This window comes from Sinohyriopsis cumingii, chromosome 15, assembly GCF_028554795.1.
Source record: "Sinohyriopsis cumingii isolate HCF-2022 chromosome 15, ASM2855479v2, whole genome shotgun sequence".
Lineage (NCBI taxonomy): Eukaryota > Metazoa > Mollusca > Bivalvia > Unionida > Unionidae > Sinohyriopsis > Sinohyriopsis cumingii.
This window is the reverse complement of record NC_142975.1, coordinates 686,442-713,970: the sequence shown is the minus strand read 5'-3', so window position 1 is coordinate 713,970 and position 27,529 is coordinate 686,442. Positions and strand designations below refer to the sequence as shown.

Genomic DNA, 27,529 nt, shown 5'->3' with positions numbered 1-27,529 from the left:
AACTTTCAATGCTGTTAATTGTTTATCAAAACAGTTGTGTCACAGTTTCTTAAACTTTTTCAGGGGCTAAAAGATCTATCGAAATTCAAGTATTAAAGTACTACAAAGTTTTATTTGCTTTTTTTTATTTGTTTTTATAAACCCTTACTAAATTACAGAAATATAAGCTGACAATGTTCATGACCTAGATACAAGTGTGTGAATTTTTTTTTCTTCCAACTCTTCTATGACACATTTTACACTAGCTTTAATTAATTACATTCCAAGATCAGCCAGTTCTCTTTCTTGCAAACACTTATTAGTACTGAAGAGTAAAAGCAAGGCACTTGTGTCAGCTCGATCAAAAGAAACAGAAAACAATCTTCAGTAAAAGTGCGGATTTTCAATATAGTAAGTTATCAGATCAACACCATCTTCATCAAAATAATCTTAGGTCAGCCATTCCCTCAAACACCAACAGTTTTCACTTGCCATTAATAATTGGAAGAGTGACTTTCAGCCATTGCTTTGGTATCTTCATCCATATTTGAACAACATACTTTTGTTGAATAACACAAGGAATTTATCACCAAATACATTAATTCAATGATAATCAAATTCTATTTTGTGGTTTATTGAAATCAAGTTGTTGAAATGTTTTTCTGCTTCTAATAATTGAAGCATATGTTATGGCAGATTATCATTTTTTTTTTTATTAATCTGAAAGGCCTTCAAACTGTGAAAGTTTCTAACAAATTTAGTCCAAGTTTACTAAGACAGCTGCTACATTTTCAAAGAATATACCCCAAAATATAAAAATAAGAATTCATTTATGTCAAGATGTTTTTTGACAGATGAGTTCAAATTCTATTGAGTAGTTTTTGAGAAGAAGTCGTTTAAAGGATTTTGCCAGTTTTAGCAACAGTGGCCATGTTTGATGATGAATTGGCATGTTCATGTGATTATGCTTTCTATCAAAGTTGGTCCTATTCTGTTTATCGTTTTTTTCTGCGAAGAACACATTTAAATTGCAACTATAATCAATGGCGAGTTGGAATTTTGTCAAAATTCCATGGAGTGGTATTTGAGAAAAAGTAATATAAAGGTACATCTAGGTTAGTAATGGCAGCTAAATTGTATTTCAATCTTAGGTTCAATCTAGTTCATTTGCATAAATTTGAAAGCCCTCGAAGACAAAATGAATTCCCTAAAATTTGGTTGTTTTTGACAAGTAACTGAAGATTTATGTAGTTTTAACTGTGGCTATAATTAAATGGTGAATCAGCCACATTTGAACAAAACTGGGAGCCCTTCATATATGGATGCCTTCTGTCAAATCAGGCCAAACTGTGTTCATGTAGAATTCTGAGATGTCATTTAAAGGACATTTTATATTTAGTGATGGCAGCCATATTTAATGAAGAATCAGCATCATAAACTTATTTGCCTCATGAGCTAATAAGGCAGATGAAATTGTTAAATAAATGGGACCAGGGCTGGCACCAGACCCGGCCAGACTATCTGGCGCCCTAGGCAAGGTTAGATTCTGGTGCCCCTCCCCCCCCCCCCCCCGGAAAATATCAATTTCAAAATTTATAAACAACAAAATATTTTTTAAAAATGCGCCCCCTGAAATCAGCGCCCTAGTCGGCTGCCTAGTTTGCCTATATGGTAGCGCCGACCCTGAATGGGACAAGAAGTATCCTCCTTGCTTGTATCTCCAAAAATGCAAGAGCAACCATATTCATCAAAAAAATATTCAACAACATACCTGTATGGTGCTTAAGGTAACACCAATCCATGACATACCTGTATGTTACTAGGTAACACCAATCTATGATGTACCTGTAAGGTAACACCAATCCATGATATACCTGTATGGTGCTTAAGGTAACACCAATCCATTATGTACCTGTATGGTGCTTAAGGTAACACCAATCCATGATATACCTGTATGTTACTAGGTAACACCAATCTGTGATGTACCTGTAAGGTAACACCAATCCATGATATACCTGTATGGTGCTTAAGGTAACACCAATCCATGATATACCTGTATGGTGCTTAAGGTAGCACCAATCCATGATATACCTGTATGGTGCTTAAGGTAACACCAATCCATGATATATATACCTGTCTGGTGTTTAAGGTAACACCAATCCATGATATATATACCTGTATGGTGCTTAAGGTAACACCAATCCATGATATACCTGTATGGTGCTTAAGGTAACACCAATCCATGATATACCTGTAAGGTAACACCAATCCATGATATACCTGTATGCTGCTATATCAGGATACAGAACTATTGTATGAAAATTATTTAGAAACAAATCAAATTTCCATCCTGCTTACTAAGCCTAAATCTGATTAGTAAAAGGCACCAGAATCGCAAAGTGATTTTACTTCATGATATTGGGAAATATATTATAAACACCACAGAAAACTGTATAGATATCAGCATTAATAATGTTTTTTACTATGGCTCAAAGAATCTACTGAAAAGCACCGAGAACAATAAAACAGGAAGCTTTTTATAGGGACAAGTAAAAAATATATATTTCTTGCAACAGACAAAAGATATTGATCAGGAAGGCGGCATTTTAAAAAATCTAAAAGCTGAATTAGTATATTCTGCACACTCAGACCGAGTGTCAACGGTAGAACCACAAAATAATCCTAGTGGTCAACACCACACAAAGTATTCCTAGTGGTCGATATAAAATACTGTAATGACAACAAAATTATGTAAAGGACAAGATGTTAAAATAATGTTCCCTATAAAATATTATGTACCAAATAATGGAGCAGAAAGGATTTCTCAATGGTCTGTTGGATTAAGGAAACAGTTTTTGTTTGACTTGGACAAGGCTCAGGCAGTGTACATATGCCTGATATCCCAGAATATGGCATCAGATCCATACATATAGTCTCTGATGAAGTTAGGCTTAGTCCCAAGAGATACTAACAGGGGACCAAACTGAAATGGCATGAACGTTATGTTCAGAAACCCTTCTAAAGCATGACCCATTACATTAATATATAATATGGGACACGGTTTACATACTAAATCAACTTGCAGTTTCACTCTTTATCACAGATTTTTCAATGCTTTTCAGGCTTACAGTCACAATTTTCATTAATATATGAGTCATTCTAATGCACACAAATTTTGCTTTTCAATGAGCTATCACAAATCTTTACAACTGAAAATGTCAAAATAATGTGATATTTCACCTGACCAAATGGTGTTATATTTCACCTGGCCAAATTGTGTGATATTTCACTTGGCCAAATGGTGCTATATTTCACCTGGCCAAATGGTGTTATATTTCACCTGGCCAAATGGTGTTATATTTCACTTAGCCAAATGGTGTGACATTTACTTGGCCAAATTGTGTGATATTTCACTTGGCCAAATTGTGTGATATTTCACTTGGCCAAATGGTGTGATTGGCCAAACAGTGTTATATTTCATCTGGCCAAATGGTGTTATATTTCACCTGGCCAAATGGTGTTATATTTCATTTGGCCAAATGGTGTTATATTTCACCTGGCCAAATAGTATTATATTTCATTTGGCCAAATGGTGTTATATTTCAGTTAGCCAAATGGTGTGATATTCACTTGGCTAAATTGTGTGATATTTCACTTGGCCAAATGGTGTGATTGACCAAACGGTGTTATATTTCATCTGGCCAAATGGTGTTATATTTCATCTGGCCAAATGGTATTATATTTCACCTGGCCAAATGGTGTTATATTTCACTTGGCCAAATGGTGTTATATTTCACTTAGCCAAATGGTGTGACATTCACTTGGCCAAATTGTGTGATATTTCACCTGGCCAAATAGTATTATATTTCATTTGGCCAAATGGTGTTATATTTCAGTTAGCCAAACGGTGTGATATTCACTTGGCCAAACTGTGTTATATTTCATCTGGCCAAATGGTGTTATATTTCACCTGGCCAAATGGTGTTATATTTCATTTGGCCAAATTTCACTTGACCAAATAGTGTTATATTTCATCTGGCCAAATGGTATTATATTTCACCTGGCCAAATGGTGTTATATTTCACCTGGCCAAATGGTGTTATATTTCACTTAGCCAAATGGTGTGACATTTACTTGGCCAAATTGTGTGATATTTCACTTGGCCAAATTGTGTGATATTTCACTTGGCCAAATGGTGTGATTGGCCAAACAGTGTTATATTTCATCTGGCCAAATGGTGTTATATTTCACCTGGCCAAATGGTGTTATATTTCATTTGGCCAAATGGTGTTATATTTCACCTGGCCAAATAGTATTATATTTCATTTGGCCAAATGGTGTTATATTTCAGTTAGCCAAATGGTGTGATATTCACTTGGCTAAATTGTGTGATATTTCACTTGGCCAAATGGTGTGATTGACCAAACGGTGTTATATTTCATCTGGCCAAATGGTGTTATATTTCATCTGGCCAAATGGTATTATATTTCACCTGGCCAAATGGTGTTATATTTCACTTGGCCAAATGGTGTTATATTTCACTTAGCCAAATGGTGTGACATTCACTTGGCCAAATTGTGTGATATTTCACTTGGCCAAATGGTGTGATTGGCCAAATGACGTTATATTTTGTTAAGATTGACATATAAATGAGAGAGGGAAAAAGCAGGCGTAGTAAGGCCATTTTGGAAATGCTGTGAAAAATGGGGTGTCTAACAAAACAGAAGGATAGAGTAGGGAAAACTACGTATGCTGAAAAGACTGCCCCCTGTCAGTGATCCACAAATCCTAATGCAAAATCCTGCAAATGGTAATGCATCATCCTGCTGAGACTGCACATCTGATGTTTTGACAGAAAATTGTTGACAAATGTTAATTATAGGTTTGGCATATTTGACTGGTTCCTTTGCAAAATCAAAAGTGACTACTCCAGGACATAGTTTTGTGAGCTGACACCCAGCAGTTCATGAAGAAATGTGGTCATAAATGAACAGCAGGCGGTGTCAAGGTCATCAATATCCATGACATTCTTTTAAAAAAAAGAAGAGGACGGGGAATAAATTCCCCAGATTCTCAAGTCTTACACTGTATGATTCATTATTATTCTCTGGACAAATTTAGATTCAATAAAGAAGTTCCTTCCAAGGAATATGACACTAATTTTTTGAGATTTATTTCTTGTTATTTGCATTACCTATACTGCATTTTTGGACTGCAACAGCATTTCACATATTCATTCCAACTGTTGGTAAAACATCAGACTCCTAATCCATGGGTCATGGGTTCAATTCCCACCCAGGTCAACCAGTCAGTTGCCCTGATGTGTCCTTGGGAAATATGTGTAGCTCCCATTTCCTCTGAATCATAAAGACAATAGATTGCTGTAAATGCTTTTAAAAACCAACAGCCAACACCACCAACTTGTCTGACTTGATCTTTTCAAGTCCTTCTGTAATGTCACCAGTCTCTCTGCATCAGCTATGTAACAAGTTGACCAATTTACTCTGATCTTCACCCAAACTGATTCTAATCCATCGTCAAATCTGTGTTTTGGGATATTTAATGTAGCTTTAACAACTTTAAGTCATATTCCTACAATGTCCGCAGTGTGGCAGTTTATACTGATGTCTAATACTGGGGCATCATTATGCAGACACGTAGCATGATGTTAAACCCAGTCACATTATCCTGACACTAGGCCGACCAGTCCCAACAGTAACTTCTTAATGCTGAGTGCCTAGTGATGTAGCTGCTAGTACCATTTTTGTAAGTCTCTGGTATGATTCAGCTAGGGTTTGAGCCTATGTATGACCTCCCACATCTGAGACAGATGTTCTAACCACTAGGCCACTGGAGCAGCCCTACATGCAAGTAAAGATAAATGATTCCAATATACAAATCAAGTATACTTTCCTGACATAAATTGTAAGTATACTCACACACTTGTTATTAAAATGATGATATTTGTTTTAAAAAATTACAGTAACTTTCACAAACAATGGTAGAAATGACCGACACCTTTGTATCACAATATTTAAGAAATGAAATGCTACTGCAGTGCACATGGATATTACCACTTTAATTTCAATTTTTTCAATGACTATACATGTACCTAGAAAATCCAGTTATATGTGTACCTACAGTCCCATATGTCTGTGCATAGACAATCCAGTTATGTGTACATACAGTCCCACATATCTGTACACAGACAATTCAGTTATATGTGTATCAGAGAGGGATTGACTTACCACTCATTTAGCAGGACTGAATCACCTTTCCCACACTATTCCTCTGCACAGGCAGAATGAAGGCTTCTGGCATGAATTTTGTCCACATGGAACAAAAACAGCTTTCATGACACAGAAGCACTGAATTCTCAACTTGCTGGGCCTGAAAAATGACCAAATTACCTTGTTATCACAGACACTGAATTACCTTGTTATCACAGATAGCAAAGTCCAATATATATCCAAGATAGATACTGCACACACATGGTTGATCCACATACCTTTACAGCAAGTCCCACCCACTTTATCTGTTGAGCATTAAGACATATTTGATTGGTTCTTTTTCTCCATCATGGCCACACCTCCAAATCCAATACTAATGTATATACTTAACTGAAACCTGATTGGCTGGTGGCATATGTCACCCCGAGGTCAACTGAGGGCCAAGTTCTCAATGACAGACAGCAACAAAAGCTGTTGATCATGAACTCAGATAGGTGTAGTTAATGGAAGTTTATATTTGTTCAATTAACACTTGAGTTTAAAGGTTCTAAATGTAATGTACAGCTGACCTTCTAAAGCTTATGGTATAAGGGAAATAACCCAAGAACATTTCTCATTTACTTATGAAATATCAACCACCAAGATGAAGATAAATTTAGAGAGGTGTTACCTTGGAAACAGCAAAATATTAATACTGCATTCTTCATGCTATTGTATATTAGTTTCAACAAATAAAACAGAAAGTGATTCATTGGACATTTGATTGCTTACTCAATAATCCATCATGTATGAAAAGCAGTGCCTTACGCCTGACACAGACAATAAATAATGCACCAAGAAAATAACGCTGTCATGAGTTTGACATTTTAAATGTACAAGTATGTGAGAAGTCTTTTGTCTGATAAAATAACGATTTTATTTTAAATAAAAAGTAAACATTTTGTTTGCTACAATCTCAGATAAGTTTCTGATAATGGAAACAGCAACAAGTTCCTAATAACAAAAGTGCAAACAAATTCCTCACAATGGAAATGCAAACAAATTCCTAAAAATGGGTTAAGAAATGCAGTTAAAAAGGAATACATCCTTTTTGTAGCAAAAGAAAAGAAAAAAGCTAAAAAAAATGAAAAGATTTAGAAATAATAAATGGAAAGGAACATTGATGCACATTAGGGTTTTGTAAATATCTATTAATAAACTGATAAGGAAATCAAATACCAAAAAACACAACAGTGCCTCTTGAGCAAAGGTAAGAGCAATTAATCTTGTGCATACATCCCGACTTGGATCTAAAACACTTCAGCCTAATAATCAGCTTACAAAAGAGTCTGCAATAAATCTCAGTCTACATAATTGATGGTGAAAGCCAACATTCAAGGCACATAGATCCTAAAAACCAGCAAAATCAGTCTTGATAAATAGGTAACATTTTAGCACATGTAGTAGAACTGGATTGGTCTGGTTTGGTTTAGTGGGTTAAATAACATTTTTCAGCACATTAAAGGCTATACATGGAAGCCAGTATATTTGGTGGAGTAAGATCAAGAAAAGTCCTGGGAAGAATCACTGACCCAGACGAAGCTACTGGAAAGCTTTTTCACATACCATTATTGGCTCTGCTGACTCAAACACAGGTGGACAGATGACAGATGTCAGTGACCTGTAAAACCAAGTGCCTTAGACAAATCATTCACCCATGGCTCTAGTACAACTGAAACCTTGTACTATAAAGATGTATGGGACCCAGTGAGTTACTCTAATATTTCCACAACTTTACAATATTTTACAAATGTAACCACACACAGCCAACATGCTCATCCAAATGTAACCACACAGCCAAGATGCTCATTCAAATGTAACCACACAGCCAACAAGCTCATCCAAATGTAACCACACAGCCAACACGCTCATCCAAATGTAACCCTACAGCCAACATGCTCATCTAAATGTAACCACACAGCCAACATGCTCATCCAAATGTAACCCCACAGCCAACATGCTCATCCAAATGTAACCACACAGCCAACATGCTCATCCAAATGTAACCACACAGCCAACATGCTCATTCAAATGTAACCATGCACAGCCACAATGCTCATCCAAATGTAACCACACACAGCCAACATGCTCATCCAAATGTAACCACACAGCCAACACGCTCATCCAAATGTAACCCTACAGCCAACATGCTCATCTAAATGTAACCACACAGCCAACATGCTCATCCAAATGTAACCCCACAGCCAACATGCTCATCCAAATGTAACCACACAGCCAACACGCTCATCCAAATGTAACCACACAGCCAACATGCTCATCCAAATGTAACCATGCACAGCCACAATGCTCATCCAAATATAACCACACACAGCCAACATGCTCATCCAAATGTAACCACACAGCCAACATGTTCATCCAAATGTAACCACACAGCCAACATGCTCATCCAAATGTAACCACACACAGCCAACATGCTCATCCAAATGTAACCACACACCCAACATGCTCATCCAAATGGAACCACACAGCCAACATGCTCATCCAAATGTAACCACAGCCAACATGCTCATTCAAATGTAACCACACAGCCAACATGCTCATCCAAATGGAACCACACACAGCCAACATGATCATCCAAATGTAACCACACAGCCAACATGCTCATCCAAATGGAACCACACACAGCCAACATGCTCATCCAAATGTAATCACACAGCCAACATGCTCATCCAAATGTAACCACACAGCCAACATGCTCAATGTTCATCCTATTTGACCTTTGTTTCTTTGATGATAAATGAAACCCACATTCTGATTTTTTTATAAATTGGGGGTGGGGTGGAAGAATAAGGAAGAAACTTTAAACTAACATCTATAAAGAGCATAATTTGACACAATTCACAAAACCACTGCCCTATAAGAGGTCAGAATTGATCTAGGAAGGTAAATAAAGCTGCATTATATCATTGTTTGCTGATAAAGAACACTTTCATCATAACGTTTCAGTATTTTCTTTTACAATCAAATAGTTCTGGGCATTTCTGGTGTTTGTTTTTCTTTTTGTTTGTAAAACTATGCTTATCATGTACATGTTTGTGTGTGATTGGGATTTTTAATGTAGCGTTAAAACATTTATAGCCATATCCCTACGATGTCTGCATTGTAGCAGTTCATAGTGATGTCCAGCACTGAGGCATCATGCCACATATAATGATTCCACCCAGTCACGTTATTCTGACACCAGTCCGACCAATCCTAACACTAACCTTGTAATAATGCTAAGTGCAAAGTGTGGCAGCTGTTAGTACCAATTTTATAAATCTTTGGTATGACTCTGCTAGGTTCAAACCCATGACTTCACGCATCCAAGGCAGAAACTCTAACCACTGGAGTGGTCTCACGTACCTGTACTACTACTGATTACATTAAGTCTGTCACTAGACCTTTGCAAATGAACATGACCCAGTTTTAACACCAATATAATTTCATAATGTAAATACTGTCCTCGACAACTGAAGTAATCTGATATGAATGGCTTGAAGAAACTGTCTCAAAACAAAAATCTACTAAGATTTAGGGGATACTGTTTGCACAACATATTTTAATAATATTTTATGAGTTTTACCTGTGTTAACTTTATCTGTGATTTAATATACATTTTAAAGAATTTTAATGTCTTTAATATTTCATTAAGCTTTGCATAAAGTTTTCATTGATTCAGAAGAGTTTTAAATTATCGTCCTACATTTTTGTGGAATTCATTTTAATATTTTCTAAACTTGACCTTTAGTTGATACTGCTGCCAATTTTGTGCTGAGATGCCAAAACATACTACATTATATACCTACCTATCTATGTGCATGCATGTACCTACCTACCTACTTTAAAGGCCAGTCGGTATACAATGAACAGACTCAAATGGTGATTCAATGTTTTGGGCCCCCTACTCACTCTCATAAGAGAAGAGATGACAGAAACTGTCAAGACAAAAACAAATTATTAAGGTGGCATGCATTGGCCAATACTTATAGATATTATTCAGTTCTGTAAATAAATATATTTAAACACAATTCAAAAAAGCAGATATTTACACAGGAGTAATTTGATAATGTTTTAAGCAGACAGATTTTAGCTCTGTTAGTTTGAGGTCCAATTAGATGAAATTAAATTTATTCCAGGACTCAGATTGAAGGTCTTTAATCTGTAGAATCAGCTACAGGAGACGAAAAAAGAAAATACACAAGTGAAGGTACAATGAAAGCTTGCCAAAGGAAAGTACACTTGCTGAAGATGCATGATACTATATGACAAAGGTACATTCAGATAACTATACCAATGTACTTAAGCAGTACAAGGTACATTCAGATAACTATACCAATGTACTTACAGCAGTACAAGGTACATTCAGATAACTATACCAATGTACTTACAGCAGTACAAGGTACATTCAGATAACTATACCAATGTACTTAAGCAGTACAAGGTACATTCAGATAACTATATCAATGTACTTACTGCAGTACAAGGTACATTCAGATAACTATACCAATGTACTTACAGCAGTACAAGGTACATTCAGATAACTATACCAATGTACTTACAGCAGTACAAGGTACATTCAGATAACTATACCAATGTACTTACAGCAGTACAAGGTACATTCAGATAACTATACCAATGTACTTACTGCAGTACAAGGTACATTCAGATAACTATACCAATGAACTTACAGCAGTACAAGGTACATTCAGATAACTATACCAATGTACTTACAGCAGTACAAGGTACATTCAGATAACTATACCAATGTACTTACAGCAGTACAAGGTACATTCAGAAAACTATACCAATGTACTTAAGCAGTACAAGGTACATTCAGATAACTATACCAATGTACTTACAGCAGTACAAGGTACATTCAGATAACTATACCAATGTACTTACAGCAGTACAAGGTACATTCAGAAAACTATACCAATGTACTTACAGCAGTACAAGGTACATTCAGAAAACTATACCAATGTACTTACAGCAGTACAAGGTACATTCAGATAACAATACCAATGTACTTAAGCAGTACAAGGTACATTCAGATAACTATACCAATGTACTTAAGCAGTACAAGGTACATTCAGATAACTATACCAATGTACTTACAGCAGTACAAGGTACATTCAGAAAACTATACCAATGTACTTACAGCAGTACAAGGTACATTCAGATAACTATACCAATGTACTTACAGCAGTACAAGGTACATTCAGAAAACTATACCAATGTACTTACAGCAGTACAAGGTACATTCAGATAACAATACCAATGTACTTACTGCAGTACAAGGTACATTCAGATAACTAAACCAATGTACTTACTGCAGTACAAGGTACATTCAGATAACTATACCAATGTACTTACTGCAGTACAAGGTACATTCAGATAACTATACCAATGTACTTACTGCAGTACAAGGTACATTCAGATAACAATACCAATGTACTTAAGCAGTACAAGGTACATTCAGATAACTATACCAATGTACTTACAGCAGTACAAGGTACATTCAGAAAACTATACCAATGTACTTACAGCAGTACAAGGTACATTCAGCAAACTATACCAATGTACTTACAGCAGTACAAGGTACATTCAGATAACAATACCAATGTACTTACAGCAGTACAAGGTACATTCAGAAAACTATACCAATGTACTTACAGCAGTACAAGGTACATTCAGATAACAATACCAATGTACTTACTGCAGTACAAGGTACATTCAGATAACTATACCAATGTACTTACAGCAGTACAAGGTACATTCAGATAACAATACCAATGTACTTACAGCAGTACAAGGTACATTCAGAAAACTATACCAATGTACTTACAGCAGTACAAGGTACATTCAGATAACTATAACAATGTACTTACAGCAGTACAAGGTACATTCAGAAAACTATACCAATGTACTTACAGCAGTACAAGGTACATTCAGATAACAATACCAATGTACTTAAGCAGTACAAGGTACATTCAGATAACTATACCAATGTACTTACAGCAGTACAAGGTACATTCAGATAACTATACCAATGTACTTACAGCAGTACAAGGTACATTCAGATAACTATACCAATGTACTTAAGCAGTACAAGGTACATTCAGATAACTATACCAATGTACTTACAGCAGTACAAGGTACATTCAGATAACTATACCAATGTACTTAAGCAGTACAAGGTACATTCAGATAACTATACCAATGTACTTACAGCAGTACAAGGTACATTCAGATAACAATACCAATGTACTTACAGCAGTACAAGGTACACTTATCACAAATCTCTGAAAATGAAAGTACTAGACTAAATGGGTGAAGGTGCTACCTAGAAGGTGCACAACCCTGACATAAATGTAATAGCACTCAGTGCCTATTACACCACAATGTTCATTGACTCTGGCCTTGTGAGAAATGAATATATATCTACTGGTACTCCCACAACCCTACATAACTGTAATAGCACTCAGGACCACCCTGATATAAAAACAAAGTACATAAATATCAAAGTAGACGTCTTACATTGTAGGACTAAGGGATCAGTGCATAAATGAGAAATTCTCTGAGATATTCACACCTCTATATTTAATATTACTTCCATGTTATCATACCATCTCAGAATTTGGCATCCTTTGCACCATGGTTTGTTATCAGAAGCTGTAAATGAAGTTGAAAATGGAATGCCTAAATGAACACTATGAATTCCAAATGAATTGCAGTGTCTGGAACTGCTGCACATGACTTTTATACTTGCAACAGGGTGTAGTAACCGATTTAGAATACTCACTACACCACAGGCAAATAAATGAACATGGCCTCGTTAAAACAATCAAGACTGCGAGTATTACCTAACAACTAGGGCTGATTGCCCATTTTACAAAAAGTCCATCTTGACTGAATAAGACTGCATTTAATACAAACTTATAAAAACACCAGGTAAATAAAGTAGAATGTATGAAGTTGAAAAAAATACCTGGATATATATGCTAAGGTGTACAGAGTAACATCCACCCACAATTCACTGATCAATCCCCAAAACATGTGAAGAAATTTATTTTTGTGTGTGCCTATGTGTATGTGTGTGTGTCTGTGTGTGTGTGATTTGGATTTTTAACATAGCTTTAACAATTTTCCAGTTATATCATTATGATGTCTGCAGTGTGGCAGTTTATAGTGATGTCTAACTCTGGGTTATCATGACAGAGACATGTGGCATCATGTCCAACCAAATCACATTATCCTAACACCAGGCCAATCAGTCCTAAAACTAACACTTACTGCTGAAATATATGGTATGACTCAGTGGGGGTTTGAACCAGCAACTTCCTACAATGAACATGGATGATCTAACCACTTAGGCCACATACATACATACATACATACATACATACATACATACATACATACATACATACATACATTCACACACACATACATACATGCATGCATGCATGCCTACCTACCTACCTACCTACAGACATACATACATACATGCATACATACATACATACATACATACATACATACATACATGCATGCATGCATTCCTGCCTGCCTGCCTGCCTGCCTACCTACCTGCATGCATGCATGCATGCATACCTACTTACCTACCTACAGACAGACATACATACATACATACAGACATACATACATACATACAGACAGAAAGACAGACAGTTATGACTCTATGGTCTTGTAAATACAAAAAGAGCGAAATCCAACAAGTTTTGTAAAAGCCACTAAATAATTTATTTCCCCCGAGAATACAAAATGAAAATGTAAAAAAAACTAAGAGTATAAATCTAAATGGTCTTAAAATATTTAAGTCCAAATGTATAAAGTTCCAACTGAATTCCAGAGGTATACCAAATAAGTTACAATATTGAACATGATGTATATATTGTCTCAAATGTGCTTATGTGCTAGTAACCTGGATTATGGCGATGTGTCAAGGGTCTCTTGATATCATAATAATATAATCCAAAAATGTCATTGTCTGAATTCACTATAATTCCAAATTAATGTTTCTGTCCAAGCATATTATTGATGAGCACTTAGTATTTCCAGTGAATAATAGTTTGAATAAATCATTCCACCCAATGAAATAAAGAACACAACAATTCTGCTGAAGATGATAATGCAAGAATGAGTAATTTCTCAAGTAACAGCATAATAGAAAAAACTAAGACAATAGCAGAACCAGGATGAGGGTCAAAAAGTTCATTCATTGCTGGAAAATTCTATCTTGTCAACAGGATAAAATCTGTTACTGAAATTATAATAAAGAACATGGGAAACTTCAGGTACAACAGGTTTATTTATAGGCAGCACCAGTGAGCTAGACCTGGATTAAGATAAACTTGTTTACTTCTATTTAATCTATTCTTGCAGAGAAATACTAACTATATATTATGTTTTTACAAATTCAATGGCCCTAGTTCAGGAATTTAATGGCAGAATAATATTAATTGTTAAGTATTATAGGTGTAAAGACCAAGCTACTCCAAAATGAGATTATCAACATGAACATGGCCGCTGAATAAAACTCAGACAAGAAACATGTGAAACTCACTCGATACAGATGATGACAACTTTATCACAAAAAAATGAGTTGAAGGTTTCAATATATGGCATGCACAGTATTTTTCTTTACTGCTTTGTCTCCCTTGATAGATCCTACTGAACCAATATATCATTGCAGGCTTTCCTTTACTGCTGGAGAACCTCCAGCAGTAAAAGAAAGCCTGCAATGACATATTGGTTCAATATAGTGCTGATTACCAGAGGATGGAAATGTAACCCAACCATTCTTATAAAGCATAACTTGACACAATTCACAAAATCACTAAACTGAATTGGACAGCTAAGAAGGTTTAGTTGTAAAATACTATCCAGGGTTGTTAATAGAGGACAAATTACTAGCCTATTTTGCAAAGAAATGCAATGCAGGGCTGGCAATGGAGGACACATTGCTAGGCATTTTGCTAAGAATTACTATGCAGGGTTGTCAATGGAGGACACATCACTAGGCTATTGTGCAAAGAAATACCATGCAGGGTTGTCAATGGAGGACATATTACTAGCCTATTTTGCAAAGAAATACAATACATGGCTGGCAATGGAGGACACATCACTGGGCTATTTTGCAAAGAAATACCATGCAGGGTTGGCAATGGAGGACACATTACTAGCCTATTTTGCAAATATTATGCAGGGATAGTGTGAAGTGGCAAATTTTATGTTGATCTAACAAGAATACATTAGTTGAGACCAGAGAACCATTAATTAGATTTATGGAGACAAGCGCATATCATATTGCCATACTGCCGTGTACGGTAATGTCCTTTAGAGGGAGAATTCTGTTCCTAATTAAACATTTGTTTATACAGCAGCCAGGTGGACTATAAGGGACAAGGAAAACTTCATTTTCATGGTAAAGTTGTCACAAATTGAGAAATCACAGAAACTGTTACTCAAACTACCAGGTCAAGCTGACCGTGACTTTGGCGCCTCTGGAAAAAAAGGCAGCAGAGATATTTGATTCTGACTAGTTAGGTTAAATAAGGGGAGTGTTCCCACACAAAATTTTCTAGCCTTTAAAATAGTCACATCGGAAATTCTAATCAGTCTAAGCTTTTCCTATAAGTGGAAACCCAAAGTAGGACTCCGAGGATTTGCAAAAAATTCTCGTAAAAGGAACTGTTGTCCAAAGGGGACTATTGTCGAAAGGAACCGACGAACTAATTTGCCGATTAGAGGGAGGAACGTTTAAAGCAAAGATAGTGTGGAAATTCCATGTAATTTGTTGATTCCATACATAATGCTTTGCTTAAGTTATTTACTTGTATCTGCATGAATCTTTTTTCTACATTCGTGTAATAATTTGCTTTATGAAGTATAATTGTGTTGAGTTTATACATAGGAAGTCATACATTAGTCTTCTTTAGATAAGTTTGACGAACTGTTTGAATTTGTTGTCTTGTTTGCATAAGAATTATGTTCTAAGAATTTAATACATTACATTAGTTAATATGATTACGAGAATCCGCGTGAATTCGCCGAATTTATAAGATTTCATGTATGATTAAGAATAAATGTGTATTGACTGAAATGACCTAGTAATTGATTGATGTGATGTATCCTATTTATTCGCTGTGTAAATTGAGGCTGGCTCAGAACCCCAGGCCTCGCGTATGTGTTAATGTGTAAGGTCAAGGCATAACGAATTAGCCATCTGACTAACTAGGGTCATTATAGGACATGTGGAGTCGATTGATAGCCTTAGCGTCTGTTAGCACTGATAGTGAAATCTGATAACGAGGGAGAATAATGAAGAATTAACTGTTTCATAAATAACGGGAAATTTAGGTTGTCTCTATTTATATTTATTTAAAAGAGAGAAAATAACTCCTGAGACGTATGAGACGTGTTATCCTGAGACGTATGAGATGTATTATTCTGGGACATATGATGTGATGTTACTCTGAGGTGTATACGGAGAAGTATAGAGAAGTGCAGTCAGATGTATTATCACAATCCTGCGACGTATTAATTTCTGAGACATATACTGAGAGTATCCTGAGATGGATGGTGGAAAGTATCATCCTGAGATCCAAGGGTCTGAACAGCTACTGAAGAAGCAAAACAGACTGGGGACGAGCAGGTTATGAAATCGTACAAGACGTTGACTTCGATTGTCCACTCGATCCTATGATGAACTAAATCTATCAGTAAACATCGCTATTTTATTTAAATCTGTGTTTTCTTTGTATTCCGGTGAAAGTTAAATTTCTAAAAGCAGAGTACATTCCTGATGTAATGAATTTTCACAGTGTTTGTATGTAATTGATTAAATTGTTTGTTTACATGTACGGGGGCTCGTGTTGGTTTGTTCTATATACCTGCTCAGATCTCTATCTATTTCACCTATAAGTTTCACCACTTATATTTACAATTACTCGAACCGGGCAATAACATCGAGGGCGGTCAACCCCTAGATAACGAAAACCAAATTTGGAGGGACAATTCACTCCCCCCGTTTAACAGATGGCAACGGAAAACATATTACTAGGCTATGTTGCAAAGAAATAATTTGCAAGGTTGGCAACTGAGGAGACATTACTAGCCTTTTTTGTCTTGAAGAAATACTATGCAGGGTTGGCAATGGAGGACACATTACTAGGATATTTTGCAAAGAAATATGATGCAGGGTTGGAAATGGAGGACACATTACTAGGATATTTTGCAAAGAAATATGATGCAGGGTTGGAAATGGAGGACACATTACTAGCCCATTTTGTTTTGAAGAAATACTATGCAGAGTTGGCAATGGAGGACACATTGCTAGGATATTTTGCAAAGAAATATTATGCAGGGTTGGAAATGGAGGACACATTACTAGCCTGTTTTGCAGAGAAATACTGTGCAGAGTTGGCAATGGAGGACACATTACTAAGCTATTTTGCAAATCAAATTCTGCTTCACACCCAACATTTCAAATCAAAGTGATTTCCTTTTGATGTGATGAGAGAGAGAGAGAGAGAGAGAGAGAGAGAGAGAGAGAGAGAGAGAGAGAGAGAGTGTGTGATTTGGATTTTTATGTTTTTCAGTCATATCGCTACGATGTCTGCAGTGTGTCAGTTTATAGTGATGTCTAGCACTGAGGCATCATGATGCAGATATTTAGCATGATGTCCCACCCAGTCACATAATCCTGACACCAGGCCGACCAGTCCTAACATTAACCTCTTAATGCTGAGCGCCAAGCGAGTCAGCTGTTAGTACCATTTTTGTAAGTCTTTGGTATGACTCAGCCGGGAATTGAACCCATGACCGCCCACATCTGAGGCAGACGCTCTAACCACTAGGCCACCAGAGTGGTTGAGAGAGAGAGAGAGAGAGAGTATATATGTTATAGGGCCTGAGATTGTCATCTTTTTGGTTGTAGCTTTGCTAAACCACTGGCACACAAAATCAATGGGGTATGTATGATTTGCAGGCATTGTTGATATGATGCTTGCTTGCATCACTGTTGTGTTCAAATTTATTCTTGTAGAATTCAATTTTATTAGAATATCTGAAATAGCAGAGGTTTATTTGCTTAATTTTCTCTAATTTCTTCAATGCAGCACAAAAACATACTAATTAAATGAATTGTATCCTGTAAGGATTGTTCACTCCTACAATAATTAGCTGGTCATTCTGACACCATGACATGTGAGGGAAGACAAATGGCAGTCATGGCTAGCTGAAAACATGTAGTGATCTTTCTACACTAAAAATCAATTGAGTGACTTTGAATATTATATGGCCAAGCCGCAAAAGTAAGGCCACATGCCCGGTTGATAAACCCTTTATACATGTATTTAATTTTGAAAAAGACAAGTAATCAATGTTATAGTGATCACAAATACAAATGACATCATCTATGACACTGAGAAAATATGCATACAACAGTCTTTCTAAAACGGTTTACCTTGGCATTTTGCTTGCAATAATTTGTCTAAAAAGCTGTCTTCTTTTAATTGTGTGAAGACTATATTCTAGCCTATTGTTGACACTAATCTATTAGTGAGCACGTCACGTACTGTCCATGCCCTTGGGATACTTTTTCCAGGTCTTTCGTAGATCTGCCATTTACATGTACTTGGTAACCATAATATCAGATTGTTAGGAACTGAGCAGCTAAAATACATTAGAGTTTCATTTTGATGGTATCTGTTTGAGCATAAAACTGAAATTTGAGATTGACATTTTTTTGGATATTTCTATGAGGGGGGTATGTTTCAGTTTATAGGGGACAAATTATTGTATTAAAGAAGGAAAAACTGAGGACTCGCAAACAATTTTGCTCTGGAGGGGATTCCAGTATAATCAAGTTTGGGTTTTGTGACCTTTCACATTCATATATGCAACAAACTGACAGCAAAACAGTGCAAAACTAGTTATGTACTAGCCACGGTTTAACAGTTTAACTCCAAAGTGTTTTAATCAATAACACACCTGACAAACTCTTTGATACCAGATTGCCTGCATTATGTGGTCAGTTGGGATTCACTAGCATTCTGTTCTTTAAATCAAATGCAACATTGTATGACCTACTTCTGATTCTATTGCATAATTAATTTGGCCTTACATGTTTTAACATGGAAAGACAGTCATGCATGCTTGCAATCCTCCATAACCATGGTAATTTTGTAATCAATCTTCTTTGTTTTTTTATACTGTAGCTAGAGATTAATGAACTGTGTAAGACTGATGTCCATAAAAGAGTCAATATTGTTTAGAAGACAATAGTTTCACTTTAATGAAAGATTGTTTTCCCTTTTTTGGAAAAAGTTCAATTTGTAGAGCATCCAAACTGTAATTTAAGAGTTGCAGGTTAATTTGTAACCCATCCAAATCAGCTTGTGTCAGCTGCCAAGGTGTGTCCTTAGGAAAGACACAGAGCTCCAATTTCCAAGAAATGATATAGCAAATAATGTGTTAAATGTGACATGAAAACCAACGAAACACAAATTTCTGGATGAAGCAAATATCTAGTTAAGAACTGCATGCCAAAATCCTGTCAAAAGTAATGATTAATTTAAATATATTTTTAATTTTTTTAGTATTCATCTAAATCAGAGGTGGTCAAACTTTCCAGTGCAAGTGCCGCATACACAAATTTACACCTTGTCACAGGCCGCATAGTTCATTAAGCAAAATAATTAAAATTTGAAATAGCAAAAACAATAAGATTTTCTAAATAACATCTAAATAATTTTCAGTTGTTAATATGTTGTTAATATTTGAAAACTTAAACTTAAACTTCAAAAGAAGCACATTTATTTGATAAACAGAGTAAGATAAACAGAGTCAGTGTGAATGATGACTTGTCCTAGACCACATGAAACCCCTTGGCGGGCTGCGGGCCGTAGTTTGTCCACCCAAGTAAATGAAATTTAAAACAAGTTGCATATAGAAGCACATCACACTACACTTGGATCCCATTTTTTAATAATACATTTTCTTTTATAATGTGGATATGGTTTGTTATCCCATTTTGTTATAAACACATTTCCTTTTATAATGTGGATATGGTCCTGGATTCCATTTATTATATTCTGTTTCTGACCTAAATATCCAAACAGTAAAAAGTAATTACTTTTTTTTTTCTGGACAGTCTGTGTGCTAATTAAAATAAGAACCACTTGCAAAAGTCCCAAAAAATTAATTTTTATTATTGTCAGGATAGTGTATAGATATGCCCAGCATGTTGTCGGAATTGGTCAAGGTCAGAGGTCTCAAACTCAAACCACCATGAGGGCTGCATGAGGGCATTTTTGATGGTCTAAGAGCCGCATCACCTTTTTTATCTCTCATGACACCTTGTGATGCGAATCATTTTGCGGACCACAGGATATGGCTTAGCTTGTTTGAGACCTCTGGTCTAGGTAGATAATCTAAGTTGCATTATATACTTGCTTGCCAAGAAAGAACACTGTCATGATAATGTTGCAATTTTGTGTGTGTATCTGTGTATAAAACTTATAATGTTCATTATGTACATGTATTGCTAATGGTGACAAGACCCAAACATTGCTAGAACCTTGCCTATAAACATGGCCCAGTTCTAACATCAATATTGCTTCACATGCCCTCAGATGTGGGAGGTCACGGGTTCAAACCCCGGCCAAGTCATATTAAAGGAATTATAAAAATGGTGTTACTAACAACTGCCTCACTGGGTGCTCAGCATTAAGAGGTTAGTGTTAGTACTGGTCAGCCTGGTGTCAGGATAATGTGACTGGGTGTTTGTATCATGATGCCCTAGTGCTAGACATCACTACAAACTGCCACACTGCAGACACTGTAGCAATATGACTGACAAATTCTTAAAAGCTATGTTAAAAATAAAAATCACACACACACTTCACAAGTTAAAGATTGTTGGTGACACATTATCATCAAAACAGTATACATACGTATCTTCATATTATCGATAATACATATGTAAGACAAAATGGACTACTTCCAATAGAATATTATCAAGGTGAAATCTGTTGGCAATGTGGACTGCTTTATCACAAATAAACGTATACCCAGTTTACTTTCCTGGCAATGAAAATCATCTGTTAATGATTTCAATTTATGATACTCAAAGCAATGTTTTCCAATATAATGTTCATGACTGCCTTATTTATCTCCCTTTGCACATTCTTCAGCAGTAAAAATGAAAGCCTGCAGACTTTGTTCGATTAATGTACTGCTTATCTTCAGATCAAAGGTAATTTGTTGTTACCTTTAAGAAACTGACAACATGCCTGGATTAGCTGTCAAAGCTAATTAACAAGGGGTTATGGGGTTTAGTTGGCTGCCTGTGGTGTCCTAGGGAAGGGCACCTAACTCTCATTTCTTCACCATGACATTATCAATAATGTGTTAAAAGTTCCATTCAGACTGAGACAAGAAAAACAAATCAATTAGGAAACTGTTTGGTCATGATATGTGAAGCATATCAGCAGTTTTTACTGCTGCCAACACCTGCCTAATGATAACACCTTGAGTTAAACAACTTTAGGGTAATCAAAGCTGTTCAAGGCCCGAGGGGTGACTACTCCATGAATACATGTTTAGTACAGGTAAAACATTCCTAAGTTTACATTCCCACTTAATCTTTTGTTATAATGTTCATTCATGAGCTTTATAAAAAAAAAAACTGCTCAGTATCTGCAAGTGTTTTGTACTATATTTAAATAATTAAAAACTTTCAAAAAATATGGTGTCAATAGAACTGTTGGGTCTTACAAGTTGGAATACTTATAATAGTTGTAGCAAAATTAGCTATACAGCACTTGATTATAAAGCAGTATCACTAAGGCGGTACATTCCATGGCTCCCATAAATCGCATTAAAATGAGCGAGTGATGACCTCCTAAACTTCAACTTACCTTGAAGACTTCTCCTTTGTCAGTATTAATAAAACAACTAATGAAACCTCACATGTATAAATACATACAATTCTGAACAGCCATCCCTGATGTTACATCCGTTGGGGTAAAATTAACATGAACAACCGACTAGTATAGACTGTTGTTGATGTTATTGTAGGGTTTAACGCCATTTTTCTGCACACGATAGGCTATACATAGCGGCCAGTATTAATGGTGGAGGAAGAACCCAGAAAACCCCGGAAAGAACCACCGACCCACAAGAAGCTACTGGCAAACTTTCTCACATACCCACGTTGGCTGAATCCAAGACTCGAACCCACACAGACAGAGGTGAGATGACAGTGATCCGTAACAGAGAGCGTGTTAGACCACTCGGCCACTCGGGGCCCCATCATTGTAGGTGAGTTTGCTTCACACAAGTCTCAGTATGTAAAAATGCAATTTTCCATGGCTTAACAATTAAACAATAAAAAATAACTTTTTCAACTTATAACACCCAGTGCCAATCTTATATGTTGCCATATATAAACACAATTTAATATGCAAAGCCATACGATCTGGCAACTATCACCATCATCATTATTATATTTTGCACTACAAACAAAAAGAATTTTTTTAAGTGACACTGGACAGCGTTTCACCAATGAAAGAAAAAAAACAGAAAAATCATGTGACAATCATGCCAGAAATGTTATTAATTTAACCTTTATTAGTCATACAACATCAGTCTTACATAAATCATCATCAGGAGGGTAAGTAATAAAATGGTGTTGGTGTATATGGGTAATTAGGTAGGTAATAAAATGGTGTTGGTGTATATGGGTAACAAGGTCAGTAATACAATGGTGTTGGTGTATATGGGTAATTAGGTAGGTAATAAACTGGTGTTGGTGCATATGGGTAACAAGGTCAGTAATAAAATGGTGTTGGTGTATATGGGTAACAAGGTCAGTAATGAAATGGTGTTGGTATATATGGATAACAAGGTCAGTAATAAAATGGTGTTGGTGTATATGGGTAACTAGGTAGGTAATAAACTGGTGTTGGTGTATATAGGTAACAAGGTCAGTAATAAAATGGTGTTGGTGCATATGGGTAACAAGGTCAGTAATAAAATGGTGTTGGTGTATATGGGTAACAAGGTCAGTAATAAAATGGTGTTGGTATATATGGATAACAAGGTCAGTAATAAAATGGTGTTGGTGTATATGGGTAACTAGGTCAGTAATACAATGGTGTTGGTGTATATGGGTAACAAGGTCAGTAATAAAATGGTGTTGGTATATATGGATAACAAGGTCAGTAATAAAATGGTGTTGGTGCATATGGGTAACAAGGTCAGTAATAAAATGGTGTTGGTGTATTTGGGTAACAAGGTCAGTAATAAAATGGTGTTGGTGTATTTGGGTAACAAGGTCAGTAAAAAATGGTGTTGGTGCATATGGGTAACAAGGTCAGTAATAAAATGGTGTTGGTATATATGGATAACAAGGTCAGTAATACAATGGTGTTGGTGTATATGGGTAACAAGGTCATTAATAAAATGGTGTTGGTATATTTGGGTAACTAGGTCAGTAATAAAATGGTGTTGGTGTATTTGGGTAACAAGGTCAGTAAAAAAATGGTGTTGATGTATATGGATAACAAGGTCAGTAATAAAATGGTGTTGGTGTATATGGGTAACAAGGTCAGTAATAAAATGGTGTTGATGTATATGGATAACAAGGTCAGTAATAAAATGGTGTTGGTGTATTTGGGTAACTAGGTCAGTAATAAAATGGTGTTGGTGTACATGGGTAACAAGGTCAGTAATAAAATGGTGTTGGTGTATTTGGGTAACTATGTCAGTAATAAAATGGTGTTGGTGTATTTGGGTAACAAGGTCAGTAATAAAATGGTGTTGGTGTATATGGGTAACAAGGTCAGTAATAAAATGGTGTTGGTGTATATCAGTAACAAGGTCAGTAGTAAAATGGTGTTGGTGTATATTGGTAACTAAGTCAGTAATAACTAGTGTTGGTGTATATAAGTAATTAGGCAGGTAATAAACTGGTGTTGGTGTACTTGGATGACTAAGTCAGTAATAAACTGGTGTCCATGTATATGGGTAAATATGTCAGTAATAAACTGGTGTCTATGTATATTGGTAAATATGTCAGTAATAAACTGATGTTGTTGTATATGGGTAATTTGGTAGGTAATAAACTGGTGTTGGTGTACATAGGTAATTAGGTCAGTAATAACTTAGTGTTGTGTATATGAATAATAAGATCAGTAATAAGCTGTTGTTAGTGTATATATGTAACTAGGTAGGTAATATAATGGTCTTAGTGTATATGGGTCACTAGGTAGGTTATAAACTGGCCTTGGTGTATATGGGTTATTAGATTTCAAGCAGTGGTGTAGCAAGTGCCCAAGTAATCAATTACCTGTAAATTATGTGCTATTAAAGAAAACCATTTCATAACAGTGTGTTTTAAAGAAATATGTAAATGTCATAAATGGCATAATTTTCTCCATACATATAAAATGCATAAAACATAAGTTTGACAATTAGTTTTTATACTTTACTATGTAAAACCTTGCCAGACTGCCTGCTTTCAAGGCATTTTACCAGTTATGCAGATTTATATTTACTGTTCTTCACTATTTACTAACAAATATTCAAAGTTAATAATAATAATAATAATAATAATAATAATAATAATAATAATGATGATGATAATGCCTTTATTTAAACAGTGTAACACAATTAGCTGCAGAATCTACCTTGAGGCCTTTATAAAAAAGGAACTTATTTATACACACAGATTATCTAATTTATACACAGTAGCATGTCTATACAACAATATATTCACATTCTGTCTTTTCTCTCTCCCACATACATAATGAGTCCACATATTTAATAGGTCTGCAACCGGTGCCAAATAGACTGGCAATTAATGATGCCCAGAGGCATTTACGAATACAAATACAGTTGTTTTTAACTACATCTCTGGATGTATTGAGTTTGGGAGAAGGGAATGGAGTGGACATTTCTAATCTCAACTGGAATGCTATTTCTAAGTGACGTTCATGAGTACAGGAAACTTCTTTTTAGTAATTCATTATTTGATTTGGGAATTTTTTGCTGTTTGGCAGACATGGATCTCAGATGGGAAATGTTAGAAGATAATCTATATACTGGAATCATGACTGTAAATAGTCAGGAACACTCTCACTGGATATGTACACTGATGAAGCTTTTCTCAAATGAATTCAGTCTTTAATAGGTAATAATTTTAACTTACCAGCTAAGTTTTCTGTTTTCTGTTTAGATTGATATTAGCCCAAATGCTCTTTTTTGAAGATGTGCCAGCTTTGCTATGTTTTTATCATTTGAATCACCCCATACTGTATTACAGTAATCTAAATAGGGCTGTATAAAATTGTTTTAAAAGTTTCCTGTGCCTTTCTGGAAAATTTTCAGTTTGCTCAAATGGATTTTCTGATCTGCCATGTCAAAAGATTTCCTGAAATATATGACAATACAGATGCCAGTCAAGTGATGGTGCAACCCCCTCCGATGGTGATCATCATTTAACAAGATGTGATAGTGTGACATCACACTGGAAGGCCGGTATATGCAAACCATTTGATAACAAAACCATCATGGCAAAATGGATTGTTTTAAATTAAGAAATCAATTGACTGGCTCTAAAGCTGAAACAAAAAAGTAAAAAGCCAAAATTTTTTGAGTCTTTGGAAAAATATGGTAAGTTTGTGCATGACAGTTAACTATTATGTGGATAACAATGTTCATGGTACCATTTATATGACCTCTGTGTTGGTTCAAGTCTCGGGTTCGGCCAATGTGCGTATGTGAGAAAGCTTGCCATTAACTTCTTGTGGGTTGATGGTTCTTTACGGGGTTCTGCAGGGTTCTTCCTCCACCATTTACACCGGCCGTCATGTATTGCCTATCTTGTGCTAAAAAATGGTGTTAAACCCTACAACAACAATTCGTATGCATTGATTGTTAACTAGATTTGTTACATAAACAACTTTCTCTAAGAATACTTCTCTTTTAGACTTCAAGACAAAAACGTGCTGCTCAAATTGATCTTTTCTAGGTTCTTTGTTACAAAGAACACATGATATCAATCAATATGAAAAAGTGAATGCTCCAGGCCCATAAGGGAAAGGTTTCTACCTGCTAATTGTGTACACCTATGCCCCCTCCCCTTCCTTTATAGTGTCCAACTAATGTATTGCCCCAAAAATAACAGTGGAATGTGACGTATATACAACAATTATTTCTCTTAGGATAAGTGTTATAATGATTTCATGTAACCTGTAGATACTAAAATTCAAAGAATTGATCCTCATTGTCTGAAAATGTTTATATTCAAGCTTGCAACTGTACACATGTCAGTTGTGCAGCAAGATCAAAATGCCACCCTCTGTTAGTGTACCACACTCATTGCTCAATCAAAGAGTTGTTATGTGGGAAAACAAGCAACAAAATTAAGGTCAATTTATCTACTGGAAGAGGCAGACTTTTGAGTGGCAGTGAAAAAGTACACATATTTGCAGCTCAATAAAAAGGATTATCAACTTGAAAACAAAGTGAGTGCTTCCTTTACAAGTGGCGGCAGAAAACTTGTATAGGTAATCGGATGCCCTATGGCTAAATTTATTACCAGTTATTATAAATATGTGGGTACTCATGTACCCTGATAATGGTTGGGAGGATGATTAGAGACTGGCTTTGATATCAGAGATGAAGACTTAAATCCTTAGTCAGTAATTACTAATATGATGGGATGTATGAGGGGGTTTAACATAAATTACAGCAAAAATACTTTTTAAGCAATTTAAGAGCTTGAAATTTTTTCTCAAAAAAATCCTGGTTCCACCCATGAAAGCTAATTGGTCAGTTCCATACATCTATTAATTTTCCATATGATGGTGACAACATATTGGGCATTTCAATTCTTTTCTTCCATAGCATATGACTAATAAAGCATTTGTCATCTTTACAGTACTTTTCCCTTCACTGACCATGTTATCACACAATGATGAAGCATGCTTGTCTAGCAGACTGTACCCTCAGTTATATACTTCAGGGTAGACATTAGCTTTCTGGAAAGTTAATACCTGCCAGGTTTATTTATAATGTATTTTACCCTTAAGAAATATAGACACAATACTGCCTTAACTCTTGGTCTGACAACTATAGATTAGGGAACTACAAACTATCATCAGCTAGCATATTTATAACACTCTTGACTCCAGGACTCATAGTACTAATTCAGCTCCTGTAGTAAACCTATTGCAAACACCATG

At 35.8% G+C, this 27,529-nt stretch overlaps 1 protein-coding gene across 7 annotated transcripts in view; it reads right to left on the bottom strand.

Annotated features, from left to right (window-relative positions):
* Window positions 1-27,529, bottom strand: part of LOC149781111 (D-glucuronyl C5-epimerase-like) — a 279,390-nt gene that overhangs the window by 68,899 nt on the left and 182,962 nt on the right. For 5 of the 7 annotated variants that reach the window (XM_089935205.1, XM_089935204.1, XM_089935201.1 and 2 more), the window contains one exon: window positions 6,228-6,369. The exons of 1 other annotated variant lie outside the window; for it this stretch is intronic. The gene's annotated coding sequence lies outside the window, so the exon portion shown is untranslated. Of the gene's footprint in view, window positions 1-6,227; window positions 6,370-6,414; window positions 6,523-27,529 lie in introns of those variants that run through there. One more of the 7 variants, XM_089935207.1, reaches the window with a different exon arrangement.